Here is a 14,894-nt window from a genome sequence, read left to right on the forward strand (position 1 = left end):
TGCTTTTTGTTATTTCCCCACAGCCCTGGGGTTTTTGTTAATCGTCAGGAGCGGGGTGAGGGTGCAGGGTTTCTGCATCAACCCAGAGATACAATCCTGCTGGGATTCACACCCACACCGAGCTCCTGTCAGAGCAGCAAAGTGGCCAGCATGCAGAGAGATGGGGGAAAAAGATTATGGAGAAAGGAAAGGGCTCCACTGCACCCAGATACAGATTAATAAGTGAACCATTCATCTGATAGGGACGCGAGGGAAGTTGCAGGTATTGAGCCCCACTACAATTCAGTAATACCACTTGGCTTTATCTCTTGCCCCAGTAACACAAACATTTATGGAATTACATTTTAAGGCTCTTAAAGGTGTGTTTAGGACGTGTTTCCTTTGAAGTGTTATCTTTGCAAGCTCTCATATGCTGATAAAAGCCGTGTTCAGCTGCCTCGCGAGGAGCGCTCGAAAGCCGGCGGTCGGGAGATTTTTCACTCTCTTTGGGCAGGACAGGGCAGCCTTCCCAGGGGCTGTGCTTTGCCTCATGCTGCTGGCATTTGCCACAGCCCTTTCCCAGCAGAGCCACGGTGTTTGCAGGAAAGCAGCAGTGGGAGGTCTCCTGTGGTGGGACCGAGGGTGTGGGGCAATATTTGGAGTTGGGTGACGTCCTCGGAGGCGGTGAAGCTTTAACACAAGGAAACGAGAGCCCTGGGGTTTCGCAGGCATCGCTGCCTGCGAGCTCCACTTCCCTCCCTGGGAACCTTCAGGAGAAGGGAAACAGCGAAACAAATGACTTCATTGCAGGCTGGTTCCAGTTAGCATCCCCATCCCTCCTCCCAGCCCTGCCCAGAGATGAAGACATTGTTCAACAGCTCATCACTCACCGGCAGGCTCCGCGCAGGCAGCCAACGCACAGACCCCAAGCCTCATCCCACAGGCAGAAGACTTGACCCAAAGCTCCTTGAGACCCATGGAAAGGCTCCAGTGGATTTCTGTGGGTCTTGGATCTCAGCAGATGTTGGCAAACTCCTCCAAAGCTAATGGGAATGTTGCTGGCAGCACAGACTGACGGGTCAAGCAAAGGGAGAAAATTAATTTATCAACCAAGAGGATTTGTCTTCACTTGAAGTTTCCAAGGAGTTTCTTAACAGGATGCTCATTAACATACCTCTGAGGGAGGAGGCATGCCTCTCTATGTGCCATTTTAAATACCAACAGCTCCAGGTTGGCAGTGGCCACATGGCAAGCAGCTCGAGGGGGTGGAAACAGCTCTCCCCATTCCCTCTGACCCTTTTCTGGTCCTCCCCAGCTCCATGCAGGCTGTCTTGCTCCTGACCTCCACCCTCAACTGGGGCCGAAATCTTGGTGCTGGAGCTGGGCCACGATCACTCCAGCCCTGCTCAACTGCCTTTTTGGAGTTGCTTTCATTCATTTTTTTCACCCCCAAGCACCCCCCAGCTCCAAAATCACCATGCTCAACTTGTCTGAACGTGCGCCGAACCCGATAAGCTTTTGGCAACCACCAGAATAAATTGCTTTAATAAAAATGAAAACCATTTTGAGGGGGGAGCAGGGAGGCAAGGGAAGCAAAAGCAAATACAAAAATAATGTGCAGGCAAGGGCCCATGCGATCACCTGGCAGGAAGAGGCATTCCCAAATCAAAGCATAAATCATGGGGCTGGGAGCAGCCAGGCCAGTGTGGAGGCAGGCAGCAAAGCCCTTCACTCCTGGGTTCACATTCAGTGCTGCAAAGAGCATGGAGTGGGTGCTGCTTTCACCAGGTGATGGAGAGGAACGTGCTAAAACACTTCCCCAAAGGAGTTGTGTGAGAGGGGTTGTGCAATGAGGAGTTGGGGCACCCAGGAGCGTGTGGCTGCAGTGGTTCCATGGGGTGGGTGTGCTCTGAGCCCCCCAGGCAGGATGGGCAGATGCAGGGCACAGGGAAGGTTTGCAGGATCCATCCCAGCCCCGTGTGCCAAGCTCCATCCCACCCCACAGCAAGGCAAGGGAGCAGGGCAGGCAAGGGGAGCCTGCTCCCCATCCTGGAACGCTCTGAATTGGACACAGCCCTTGTGGGGGAGAACTTGGCCCAAATCTAGCACATTCCACAGAGGGGTTTTCACACTTGGAGAAGGATTTTGCAGAAGTTCTTTTAAATACCCGGGATGATGTTGTCGTTTTTTGTGCTCAGGAGGAAGGGACATAAATCCCAGACATGGCACAACCATGTGCACCCCACTGACAATGCCACACTTGGTGGAGAGCTGCTGTAGATTGCCTAAAAGTTGATCACCCTGCAAACCAAAGAATAAGTTTTCCTGGGATCTTTTCTTTTAAAAAAATATTAATAATTAGAGATTGGTGAGAAACCAGTGATGGATCAGTGGATTAGATGCTCCACAGCTGGTTTGCTCTTTCCACTTCAACTGGACTCAGGCAGATCATCATAGTCCTGCTTTTTATTGTGGCATGAGCACTTTGCTGCTGGTTTTCCATCATGGAAAAGAGGAGATGGAAACAGAAAAAAACCCAGCTCTGGCACATTCAGGGTTCCTATGTTGGGTCTTCAGGTGCTGCCCCACTGGAGATAACACATCAGGGGGAGCCAAGGAGAGCTATGGAGCTTCTTTCTTTCCAAGGATCTGTGCCAGAAATGAAGTTCAAAATAAGTTTTCTTGTGTTTAAAACTGATACATTATTGATTAATTAATTACAGAGGGATAAATGACACAGTTGTGTGTTATGGGTAAACCATTTAAAGCCTAAGAGCTGTCATCCTTCCCCAGCTCTCAAGAGCAGGAGCCTTTCCAGTGAAAAGCTTTGCTAACGAAGCAGTTGAGAAAAATATTTACTGCCAGAGTTTCTTCAATTGACATCTGCATCTTCTGTAATTTGCAAACTCCATGCAATTTGAGCCATTTTCACAGGACTGTAATTTATGGGAAGGGTTTTGCCTTCACTTTTCAGTGTCTCTGCAAAAAAAAAACCCCAAAAGCATCTTTTGCTCTGAAATTCACACTTAATTTTTTACTTCTTTTTGGCCAGGGGAGGAGGGAGGGGCAAGGGAAAATGGATATTGCAGGAGACAGAGCAGAGATGGAGGAGTAAGAGACAGGAAGGACTATTAAGTGCAGAGTTTCTCAAACTATGGGTCATGACTGCTTAAAAGAGAGCCAGGATGTGTCAGAGGACAGCAGGGTCCTCCTTGGTTTAGTCAAGTGGGAGCCAGATGAAAAAAGACCTGGCTCCCTTCTACCCATAGAAAACAAAAGAGGAATTTTGGGCAAGATTTGCCAAGATTGGCATCCTGGTGCAGCCTGGATGGGAATGCAAGTTGGAAGAGGAGCTGCCTGGCTGTCCTCCATCCCTGGGCAGTGGGAGCCAGCTGTGAACTCCCCCTGCATGTTTTCATGTGAGAGAGGAAATGGTTACAAAACCCCAGTTGCATTCATCTCCTCCTTGCAGAAGGAGGGGAAGGCAGAGGTGAAGAGAGGAACCCCAACAGTTCAGCTCATTTGTGAACCCCCAGCCTGGGCTGAGCCTCTGCTGGCTGAGAGCTGCCATGAAGATGGATAGGTCCAAAAAAAGAACATTTTTATAAAGTTTAAAAGTGTTTGTTTCAACTTTTGGCACACCCAGCCCACCCAGCCCTCAGCATCCTCAGCAGGGAGCCAGGCACCCTGAGCTCTGCAAGCCACACCATCCACACAGACAGACAAACATTTTCAGGGTATAAAATATTTTAAATTTTGTTTATTGGCAAAATGTGACCAAGAGGAACAGGAACAGGTGAATTTAGGAGGGATCACAAAAACTTACAAGGTGTTTCCTGACCAGACAGTTGTGCCAAAGCCTGGCATGGACAGTCACCTGCCCAGCACCCCTTTGCAGCTCATTGGGAGCAGCTGCCACCCAGCCTGATGGTGTCTGTGTACTCTGCTGCACATTCCCAGCACCTTGGAAGGCAAGAACTGCACACCCAGGGATGTGCAGCCCAGATGGTGGAGGCTGGAGAAGGTGAAGGAAAGCCCAGCCAGAGTGGGAAGGGCTCATCTGCTTCTCCTTCCAGCTGAGAGAAGCCTCACGCCTGGCTGCCCTTTTCCCAGCTGATCTGGGTTCGTGTCTTTTAGTGATGGAAACTCAAGGAAGCTTTTTCTGTGGATGTTTCTGGGATGTGTGGGTGACCTCCAGGGTTAAAGCATCTCTTGTTCACCTGCACCCTATGTCACCCAGTGTCACCCCATGCAAATCCAGGGAGAAGTGGCACAACCAGAGCCCACAAAGGCTGCCTTTGTTATTTAGTGTCATTTAAATGCTCAGAATACCAGAAAACTACCGGTTTAGCCAAGCCTCTCCTTGTCTCACTCTTACAGAGCCTTTCCACCTTTTCAAGGTGAGAACAGCCCCCAGCAGCCCCCTTGCCCTGGTCCTGCAGGTAAGGATGCTCCATCCCTCGGGTGCTGCCCAGGGTGACGGGAGCCCTGCGAGCTTGTGGCTCCCAAATCCTGTCCCGGGCCGTGTCCCGGGGCTGTGTGCTGTGCAGGCAGCTGCAGGCAGAGACGTTCCGAAGCCATCGAGCAGCCTCTGGTGGAAGCTGCCTGCTATGTGCGTGCTGCCGGAGCCGCTCGGGATTCCTGGCCATGGGGCGGCTCTTCCAGGGAATATTTCCTTCCCTCACTGCAGCACCCGCCTGGTAGCGCTGATCTACCTCCTCTTTACATTTTGGCCTTTGTTTCTGTGTCTGCCGTGAGCAGCGTCTGCCCAGGGATGCTGGTCCCATGCGCTTGCTCTTGCTGCAGGAACTCTTTTGGGTTTGCTCCGATGGGATTTGATGAAAAGCCCAAGAGGATCAGGCTGTGAAGTGCCCTCAGGCTGACATGTGAGGAGTGGCAGGACATGAGGGAACGGCTCCAAACTGGCAGAGGGCGGGGTTAGGTTAAATATCAGGGAGAAATCCTCCGGGTGCTGGCACACGTGTCCCAGAGGAGTTGTTTGCCTGATTCCTCATGCCAATGATGTGGGGATGCTTTTGTCAGCACCCTAAAGAGCTTTAACAGATCCTCACCTGGGGCCTCCATGCACATCCATGGCCCAGGAGCCCATTCCAGCCCAGAACGAGGGATGCTGTCCCAGGGATGCTGCAGGATGCTGGTCCCCAGCTCTGGCCACGTCCCCATGAAATCACCTGCTGGCTCGGGCTCCTGGGTGTGCCAGCATCTGATCAGAGCCCTGCTCTGTGCTCAGGTAGCCCAGCCCATAGGGAACATCTCCCCTGGGTGTCTTTAGTGCCCTGTGGTGTCCCCTTCAACGGGAACAAACCATGAGCTTTCTTTCCTGAAACAGGGTTTTTTCCATCCTATTGATCCTGTGCAGTGAAGGATAAGCTGCATCCATAACAGATGTTAATTTTGTTGACCAGCTTTTCCTGAAAGCCTAACTTCTCTAATCCTTTGCTTTTGGGTGGGGGTCAGTATGACCCAGCTCTGGGGGTGAGCTCTGTCACCATCAGAGAAGTTTCTCCACTAAATATCCAGAAAGCAGGTTGGAACCTACTGAAGGTTCTTCTTGTCTTGCCCAGTGAAGGTGCTCTGTCATCTCCCTGGCTTTCCAGTTGCACCCACCTGTCTCAGTCTCAACCAAATACCTTCACATTGCATCAGTGGATTTGTGTTCCTTTTTTATTTTATTGTTTTCCTTCTAGAAAAAGGGCTTGATTTTTTTTCCCCAAGTCCCTAGATGTAAAGAAATCCCTTCCTGCCCAGATCTGCCAGGAAGCAGACAACCCTTGGTTTCTGTGAGCAATCTGTGTGATCATCAGTAGACACCTGCAAGACAAGAGGAGGTAACATGGAGATGATTCCCAGAAATGTCCATTCTGCCTTCTTGTGCACCAGCACAACATTTCCAGACAGCTGCTCTGCCTCAGGCCTGCCCAGACCCACGAGCAGCTGCTCCCATCAAACCCTTCTTTTGGTGTTTTTCTCCTTGATGCTCCAGCCAGAGCTGCCACAGACCTGCTGCAGGCAGGGGTGGGATGGTGCCCGTGCCCCCATGGATCAGTGCCCCAGGTCCCAGTGTCACTGCTCGGAGCTCTGGCTGCTGCAGGGGACCTCCCCAAGCCCCACAGCTCCCAGTTCCCCCACTGCCCCTCCCATGATGTCACCAGGCTGGTCTGAGCAGGGATCTCTCTTCCATGTGGTTGCCATCAATTCCACCACCGCAAGCACCAGCCCGAGGTGCCAGGCCACATCAAGCAGTCGATCTCTAATTGTCATTTCCGACAATAAAACAAAGGCCTCAAAAGGAAAGAGGGAATATTAAAGCCAAGAGCTTCCCTCTGCCCATTGCAGGTGGCTCATAAAAAGGCTTGGATGGAAAACACCCCCTTCACCTTGTGCTGGGTCCCTCTTGCAGAGGAATGAGTCAGGAATTTCATGCACGTAGAGCAATCACCAAACAGCCCCTACAGGTCTGCCCAGGACCACGGCTCACCCAGCAGCTGCTTGTTTACCTGGCACCCATTTCCATGGGATGGGTGTGCAGCCACATTCCTGGGAGCCCCAGCTGCCCCCGCCTGCCCAACCTGTCCAAGCCACCGTTTGAGATGTGATTGCCACAGGGAAGCACTGCCAAGGATGCTCAGAGCTCTGCTGGGCTGGCTGAGTGTCAGAACCCAGGACATCCCTCTGGCTGTCCTGAGCAGCCCAGACCCCTGCCAGGGGTCTCAGAGGCCCTGGCACAGAGCCCAAGATGCCCCTGTGGGTTTGATTATGACCCGTGGAGCAAGTCACCAACCTTGGATGAAGATCTGCAAGCCACGACAAATTAAGTGGAATGATAGTGAATTTATCACAAGGTGAAAAAGTAGATTTTGGGGTTTTTTAGAATGGGGATTCAGGGGGCAAGATGGAGGAATCTGGGTGTGTCCAGCCTTTCTCCTTCTTCTTCTTAGCCTCCATCTTCTGCTGTGATGGTGGCACTTTTAGATTGGTTTAGAGTAGAAGCTCACTGTCTAACATAGGTGATAGGTATTGGAAAGTAATTGTAAACATTGTACATGTAGTTTTTAGTATAAAAAGATAACACCACCCCAGGGGCAGGCAGAGTGCCTCTGTCTGTCTTGCTGCGCAGACCTCGGCAGGACAGGAGAAAGAATTTTATAGATAAGATACAATAAACAACCTTGAGACCGAGAAATGAAGAGCCCTGACTCCTTCTTCAAGCACCGGGCTGGGAAAAGAGACTTTCCAGCTTTTCTCGGGGTCCCTGTGAGCAGATGGAGACCCTGAGGGCTGGGGAGGCAGCTCAGCAGCCGGGCTGTGAGGCCGGGGTGGCGGCACCGCTGCGGGGGACGGAGGGGATTTGGAGGCTCTGAGCTGTCGGTGGGCACCGAGCTCTGGGGATGCCACGGGATGGATGGCACCGAGGAGGAGCAGCTCAGCCTCCCTGCTCCACATCCCCTGGCACAGGAGCTGTCCCTCTCCGCTGGAAATGTCGCAGGGAAGCCACCCTGCTCGGCTTACGTGTCCTATTGGGCAAGAGGGACGCGTCGCTCCCGAGCCGGAGCGGCTGCGCCAGCTCAGCAGGGCCCCGCTCCTCACAGGGCAGCTTCGGGCAGAGCAGGATGGGCTGCCTGGGCCCCACGGACGTGGGCAACAGCTTTCTATTCCTTTTTATCGCTGCCAGGCTGATGGGGAGCGAGCGCATCTCCCGCTTTTGGCTGGAGCTGCTGCTGTCTGCAGCACTGCGGGGGAAGGCTGTCCCTGCCCAGCCTGGGCAGGGGAATCCGTGCCAGCGTTTTCCCCCGGGGATGCTGAAGTAGCTGCACTTCAAAGGCTCAGGAAGTGTCCATTTTGCCTTCGGCTCCACCAGCCCACGGTTTAGGGTGAAAGCTGCTTGTGTCAGCAGCTGGAGCTGGGAGAAACCCGGGCTAAGCTGGGGCTGGCCAGGACTGGAGCTCAGGTCACCCAACCCTTCCTCACTGGTCCCTAAAGCATCCCAAGCCACTGCAAAGAGCCCCCAGAAGGAAATCCAGGATGATCATGAGCTTTCATGCTGCACTTGAAGCACCATTGGTGTCAATTTGGGCACATCCCTTTCCCTCTCCTGAGTGTTGGGGCTGGGGGTTGCTCTGTGCCCTGGGCTGAGCCACTCTAGTTTAGTCAGCTGCTGCTGCTGCTGTCACATTTCTTTTTCTTTTTTCTTTTTTTTTTCTTTTTTTTTTTTTCTTCTCAAAAAGCACCAAGTTGTATAAAACTTGTATAAAAAGAACTTCCCATCTTAATGCTGGATGAATTATTTAAAAAGGTCTGTTTGCTAATGTGATTGACTTCAACCAACAGCACAGGCTGAGTCGTAATTATGGGAAAACAATCAAATCTCTATCTGGGTTCACACCATACTGGTCTTGCCACTTTTTGTGTTGCAGCAGAACCTGTTGGGCAGCTTTAGCCAAGCTGAGCCTCCTTTCTGCTGCTGGGGCAAAGAAACGCAAACCAGTAGAACCAGTCAGGCTGCAAGGAAAAAAATTAGGGCTTATTGTCTGTGCAAGTTCACCCACACTGCTCACTCCTGCCTCCCGTGTCCCAGATGACCGACTCCTGATCGAGACCTCAACCTCTCCAGGAGCCGCGGGAGAGACACAGGCACAGAGCTCCAAGGTGAGTATTGTGCTTGCACTGCTTTTTGTCTGTCCCCCAGCATCCTGGGCGGTGTTGTGTGGCTGGGAAGGGAGCTGGCATGAAGTGAGCCAGGCATGGAGAGCTGCCCAAAATGGGCTCAGCAGAGCTCCGGCAGAGCTGTCACTGGGTGCCGGTACACGGAGCCTGCTCCAGCTCCCATCTGATGGGCAGAGCTTGGTGTGCCACAGGCTTGCTTGCTTGTCTGTCCCCTCTCAGAGCTCGAGGAGGAAATTTGGGGTTGTGTAGCAGCTGGGGAGCCGGGGGTTTTGGCAGTGGCAGCTCTGAGGGTCGGTGGGGAGCAGACCTGAGCCTGCCCGGGCTGTGCAGCACTGCCCAGACACAACCCCGGGGCTCTGCTCTTAAAAATTCCTCCTCTGGCGTTTTCCACCTCAGCATGAACACTAAAGGGATATCCCTGCGATCCTAAATGCTGAGAAACAGCATCCAGCTCCACTGAGATGGAGTGAAACAGCTGTGGAGGGGCAGAGCAATTTGTGGGTGTCAGGGTTTGTGTGGGTACCGGGGAGCCCCAGCCGGGTTTGCATCTGGCAAGGGGGGGACCAGAGGCAGGAACAGAAAACTTTTGTGAGCAAACATCCAGCAGAGTGACAGCCATGGGGGAGCAGAGCTGTGGCCATATGGGATGGACTGTGAAACTGTGTGGGATTCAGGACGTGCCCATCCTGGGCAGGCAGCACCTGGGTGTGAGTGCTGGGGGGCATCCCCCCCTTCCACACCTGACCCACCCTCCAGGCAGCACCTCAGGCAGCCCTGGCCTGCACCAGGCCATGCACATGCTGGGCAGTAAATACTTTAGATGGAGTTGGGGGGTCTCCCTTCCCGCCCCATTCCACAACTGGAACCCATCTCTGAGTTGCCAAAGCTGAGAACAAATTTACTGCTTTTTCCCTCAGTGTCAGCTTGGAGCTGGGTTGTGGTGACCCCTGCTAGCTGGGCAAGGTGGCCATCTGTCCCCATTGTGTCCCCTGTGGGACATCCTGCCCTCCTGGGCTGTCCACATCTGTTCCTTCAGGCAGCACAAATATTCAGAGGCTGAAGCTCTCTGGGCAGCCCCAGGCAGGAGCTGCAGTGCTACCAGGGCTGGCATCCTCCTTGCCTCTCCCCAGCCCAGGAGGAAGGAAGTGGTGGTGGGATTGCTGCAGGGCAGAGTTGTGCCCACACATTGCCTGCACAGGGGTTTGCTGCTGTGGGTTGAGCTGTCCCCACTGCCCCCTCCTTGTCCCTTCTGCTGGGACAGTCCCACGATGGGCCATGTCCTGAGAGGGCTCTCACAGATCCTCCCCTGGGGGATGCAGGACCCTGAGGCATGGATTCCAAGGCTAGTCTAGCCACGTGTCCCCAGCAGCAGTGTGTCACCAGGCATTTGGGACGTGCAGAGATGCCTCAGTCTATGAAAATGCCCAGTTCTGTCTGTCCCAGCTGCTGGACAGCACAACGTGGGGCTGAGTTGCTGAGACTCATCCTTGGTGCTGCAGCAGGGCTGATCACCCAGGAGGGGTTTGCAGGGCCAGCTCTCCCTAGCACATTTCTCCTTTTTTAAATGGTGCTGAAGAGAAAAGCTGATCTTCCCCAAGAGTTCATCCTCTGGGGATTTCCAGGGCTATCTCCATACCCAGGGCACAGAGCTCTGCTTTTCCATGTGCATGGCCATTTTCTTGGCTCAGGGTGCCCATGCACCCTCCCACAGCAGGAGCAGCGGTGCCAGTTTGTGGAAGTGTGGTTGGAGGAATCTTTGTGCCCATTCTCCCACACTAGACTTGCTTCCCCATGCCTTGGGACCAGGAATGGTGAATTCCCCATGTCAGGGGCAGAGTGGGCTCTGAGCCATGATGCTGGGGGGGTCTCTGGCCATGGAGGAGAAGGCAGAGGGACCAAGATGCTCTCCAGGCACCTGAGCAGTGTAGCAGGATCACAAGCAGAGGGTGGGGTGATCCCCACCATCCGTCAGAGATTCCCAGGGTGCTTCCCTGCCCCTTTGGCCAGCCTGGGGCTCTGGAGCTGGGGGTGGCAGTGGAAGTGTTTGGGATGGGCAGTGACCTCGTGCCTCCAATCCCAGCAGGGCCCTGAGCTACTCCTGAGCCTCACCGCTTCTCAATTAAAGCGCCCAAAAAACGTGATAATGCCCCATTAGCCACTTCCCAGAGCGTTTTGAGGTGTTAATTGAGGAATGTTTATAGAAGCTGTGGTTACCCCGAGGTGCACAGGCAGATAAGTGAATACTTTTAATCATCTTCTGAATCTTCCTGTGGGCAGACAGGGCTGCCCACAGATCTGCCCAAAGCCCACCAGGCTCTGGGGAGCATCGTGGCATGGCTGGTGGCTCCAAATGTCATTTGTCCTCAAGTGGGGAGCAGAACAAATATTTATTGTCAAACCTCAGCAAGGCAGCAGGAGTGGGGAGTGGGAGGACAAAACCTCCCTCCCAGATGGGGCTACTACAAGGAGAGACCCCCAGACTGCCCACCCTGCCGTGTGAAAGCCAGTCAGAGCTCTGGGTGTGTTCAGGCATTGCAGAGGACCTACAGCTCTGGTTTTAGTGATCCTGCAAGCCCAGGGCAGCCAAGGCTCTGCTGGGAGGAGGGATGTTCCTATGGCAAGGAATAACAAGGACTCTTGAGTGAGGGGAATAATGGCTCTTAGCAGAAATGAGGAAATGGAAGAAAACTCAAACTGGGGGGTTGGTGATTGCCACAGAAGCTGGAAAAGCAGAAGCTGCCTCCACAGGGCCAGGGTGGTGGGGGAGAAGTGGAGCTGCTGAGTTTGTGATCAGCAGGGCTCTGCTGTATTATGGCAACAGAGACTTTCTGGGCTAGGAGTAAATCAGAGCCCCAGAGTGTGCAGGCTGGCACTTGAGGCTGGAGCTGCACGGTGGAGGGTTTGCTGCAGCTCAGCTCTCCCTGCAGAGGGACAGCCCTGTGGGCAGGGGCAGCATCTCCCTGTGCTGCTGCTCCTGCTCAGGGGGCTGTGCCCAGCACCAGTCCCACACACCCAAAGGGCCATTGGGGCAGGTCAGAGCTGTGCTGCAGCCCCACACCAGCCCAGTGGGACCCCCTGCAGCAGCCAGCAGAGCCACCCTGGGGCTGGCTGCAAACGGGCCCTGGGCTGGTGGAGCAGCACGGAGCAGCTGCTCTGCTCTGCTCTGCTCTGCTCTGCTCTGCTCTGGGGAGGATTTTCAGGTTGTGCCAGGTAGAGGAAGGCAGCAAATCCTCCCCCCTGGAGAGGCAAGAGCCAAGGCTGCTCCTCCTGTCTCACTTGTTGGGAGGTAATTTTGCAATCTGGCACCCACAGCAAACCCAGCACGGTGGAGAGCAGGCACTGGGCTCCATTTTAGGGCAGTCTGTGCCATGTTAAGTCACGCAAATAAATAAATGCCCAGGAAAAGAAAAAGAAAAAGAATCCCCCAATGTACCAAAAAGGCCCTCCTCAAGCTGCCAAGTGAAGTACATCAGCAAAGAGCATCAGCTCCACACTGGCCTGTGAAATACTCCTGGACTGCAGATTTTCCATGAGTGATCAGGCAGTTTTTCTAAGTACAAACTTGTTTTGTAACTCTAAAATTAGACCAGGAACATAGTAGGGTAGCCAAGGAGAGAAAGTTTGGCTGGTCAGAGCAGCTCTGCCCAGCATTGCCCAGAGAAAGGTGTGTGCCATCAATCCAGCCTGGAGCTGAGCAGCTCCAGACTGCTGATGGAAATATCTGGTGGTAAATCCATTAAGCTTCACTGATCCCACAGTATCAGAATGTCACTCTCATGCCTTTTTCTTTTCTGCCTGTTTTTTTTTTTTTTCTTTTTTAATGACTTAAGCTCGTTTAGCTAATGAGCTGCTTTATCCTCCTGAAAGGAGACAGGGCTCAGGGTGGGATGTCACACTGTGAGTGTGACAGGCAGTGCTGGGGATGGCATTGAGAGGCCAGGAACTCCCTGGGGACCAAGGAATCAGGGTTGGCTGTGCTGTCAGAGCCAGCTGTCCAAGCCCATCCCTTCCCCAGCCCCCTGATATGGGACAGAAAATAAATAACCTTCCTGCTGCTTTCCCTTCCCCAGCCACAGCAGCAGCACCCTGCCCAAGGAGTGATTCCATTGGTACCCAGGAGATGCTGGGGGCTGCTCCAGCCCCGTGCATGAGAGCAGACACCCCAGTGCCCCACCTGGAGCCTTGTCCCACCCTGAGCTGAGCATCAAGGGATGCAGAGAGCAGCAAAGCCACAGCAGGTAACAACAGCTCCCCCCATCTTGGGCTCTCCCAAACCCTCCAGGTCTAGGGTTGGATGAGGAGTTGCCTTTGGTTCCTGCCTCTGGGGCTGTGTCTGCAGAGGGCCCCTGTCACTGTGAAATACTCCCAGCCCTGCTGGGATGCCAAAGGGCTGCTCCAGCCCTGCCACGGGGCTGCAGCCAGCACCAGCAGCTCTACATCACAGTGACAGCTCTGCACAGGGCTCCAAATGAAATCCCTGTCTCAGGGAGCCAGCTCCACACTCAGGGACTCTGTGGTCTGGGCTTCAGCAGTAAATCTCCCTCAATAAATCCTCCAGAGCAGGGCAGAGGAGCAGGGAGCTGCAGCTTCACAGCTTCACCCATCCACAGCGTGAGAGGGAGCAAAGCTGAGCCCTCAGGGAGCCTGGGCTGTCACTGGGGCTGTTCTGCTGCAGGAAGAGGCTGAATCCTGAGAAAAGACACGTGGGGAGCCACGCTCATGAAGGATCTCTGGTACCATGTGTGTGCACAGAGGAGACCTGAGGTCCTCACCAGGTTTGCCACAGAGTGGCTGTTCCATCTGCAGGCAGAGATGGGTTCTGGCATCTCAGAAAGCACCAGAACTGGCAGCTTTCCCCTGCTGATTGGATCTGCAGCAGGTCCCCACTCACCTGAGGGCTCCGAGGAACAGAAAATCAGGAGTAAACCCCAACGCTGGCGGCACCACAGCCTCAGCTGTGCATGGAAGTGAAGCTGCTGCCACAGCCCAGCCCCAAATCCTGATCTGCCAGGCTCTGAGTCACAGCTGCAGGGATCCAGACCCAGCAGTGACACCTGGGCTGCCCCCACACCTCCCACCCCATGCCAGCCCAGCCCCACTCCCTGAGCAGAGGCTGGCACCGGTCCCAGACAGGGTGTCACCTTCCCAGGGTGGCAGAGCTGAACCCCTGTGCCTCAGAGTGCTGGGCTCAGCCCAAGGAGATGCCAGCCCTGGGGAAGGAGCTGAACCCTTGGTACAAGCTGGGCAGGACCTGGTCCAGCAGCAGGAGCACGTGCAGCCACCAACGCCTCTGCTCCCAGCTGTAATCCCTCCCCAGCTTACAGCACTGGAGAATGCAGTGGGAATTAGTGCCTGGGTGCTTCAGAGCCTCCCCAGCTGGCACCTGGGGTGTCAGCCCCGTGATGGCAGTGCTTGATCGCACAAGCTCAGCCCTGGGGAGGTGCTTTGCCCAGGGCAGAGCCTGATTTGGGACTCAGTGATCCTGGGAATGAATCCCATCAACACCAGGAGGGTTTTTCTGTTAGAGCTGCACATTATTTCCCCTGGCTGGTTCTTCAGCTGTGGCTCTTGGGGCTGAGATCAGCTCCCAGTCCCATTTCACAGATCCCAAGCTGGACAAGCCACACTGTGCTGTCATTTGCTGGCTCAGATCACCCATCCCTAAGAATGGGTGGGTTACCCCAGGGAGGCAGGAGTCATGAATATTTTCAGTTGTTTCCCCAGAGAATGAGATCTCCACTCAGTTTGCAGCAGATCTGCCCCAAGCCAGGCAGGGTGGCTGGGGAAGGTTCGTGTTCAGGCGCTGCTCCCGAGCCGAGCGTGCCGAGCTCGCTGCTGCTGCTTGCTGCCACGTGCCTCATTTCTTTTGAAAATCAGATGCTTTAGGGGAAACTTTCTTCTTCCAGCTCTGCATGCCCACATGTTGCATATGCAGGGGTTCTGGCACATCCCTGCTGCACATGCAGATAAAGGCACGGGCGGGAGCCGGGCTGGGAGAGCTCTGGAGCCCAGCAAAACCTTCCTGTGGGGATACAGAGCCTGGGTGCCAGCCCACCCTTCACTGCCCAGCTCCAGAGGGGAGCTTTGCCCCCTGGGCATCTCTTTGGGGTTGAAGGCTGAGTGTCCAGGTGCTCTGGTAGGATCAGAATAACTCACCATGACTCAGTAACCCAGAATGATTTGGGGGGAGAAGTTCCCATGAGGAGATGCTAAACGCCTTCATGTGGAAG

This window comes from Agelaius phoeniceus, chromosome 17 (assembly GCF_051311805.1).
Source record: "Agelaius phoeniceus isolate bAgePho1 chromosome 17, bAgePho1.hap1, whole genome shotgun sequence".
In the NCBI taxonomy this organism is placed as follows: Eukaryota; Metazoa; Chordata; class Aves; order Passeriformes; family Icteridae; genus Agelaius; species Agelaius phoeniceus.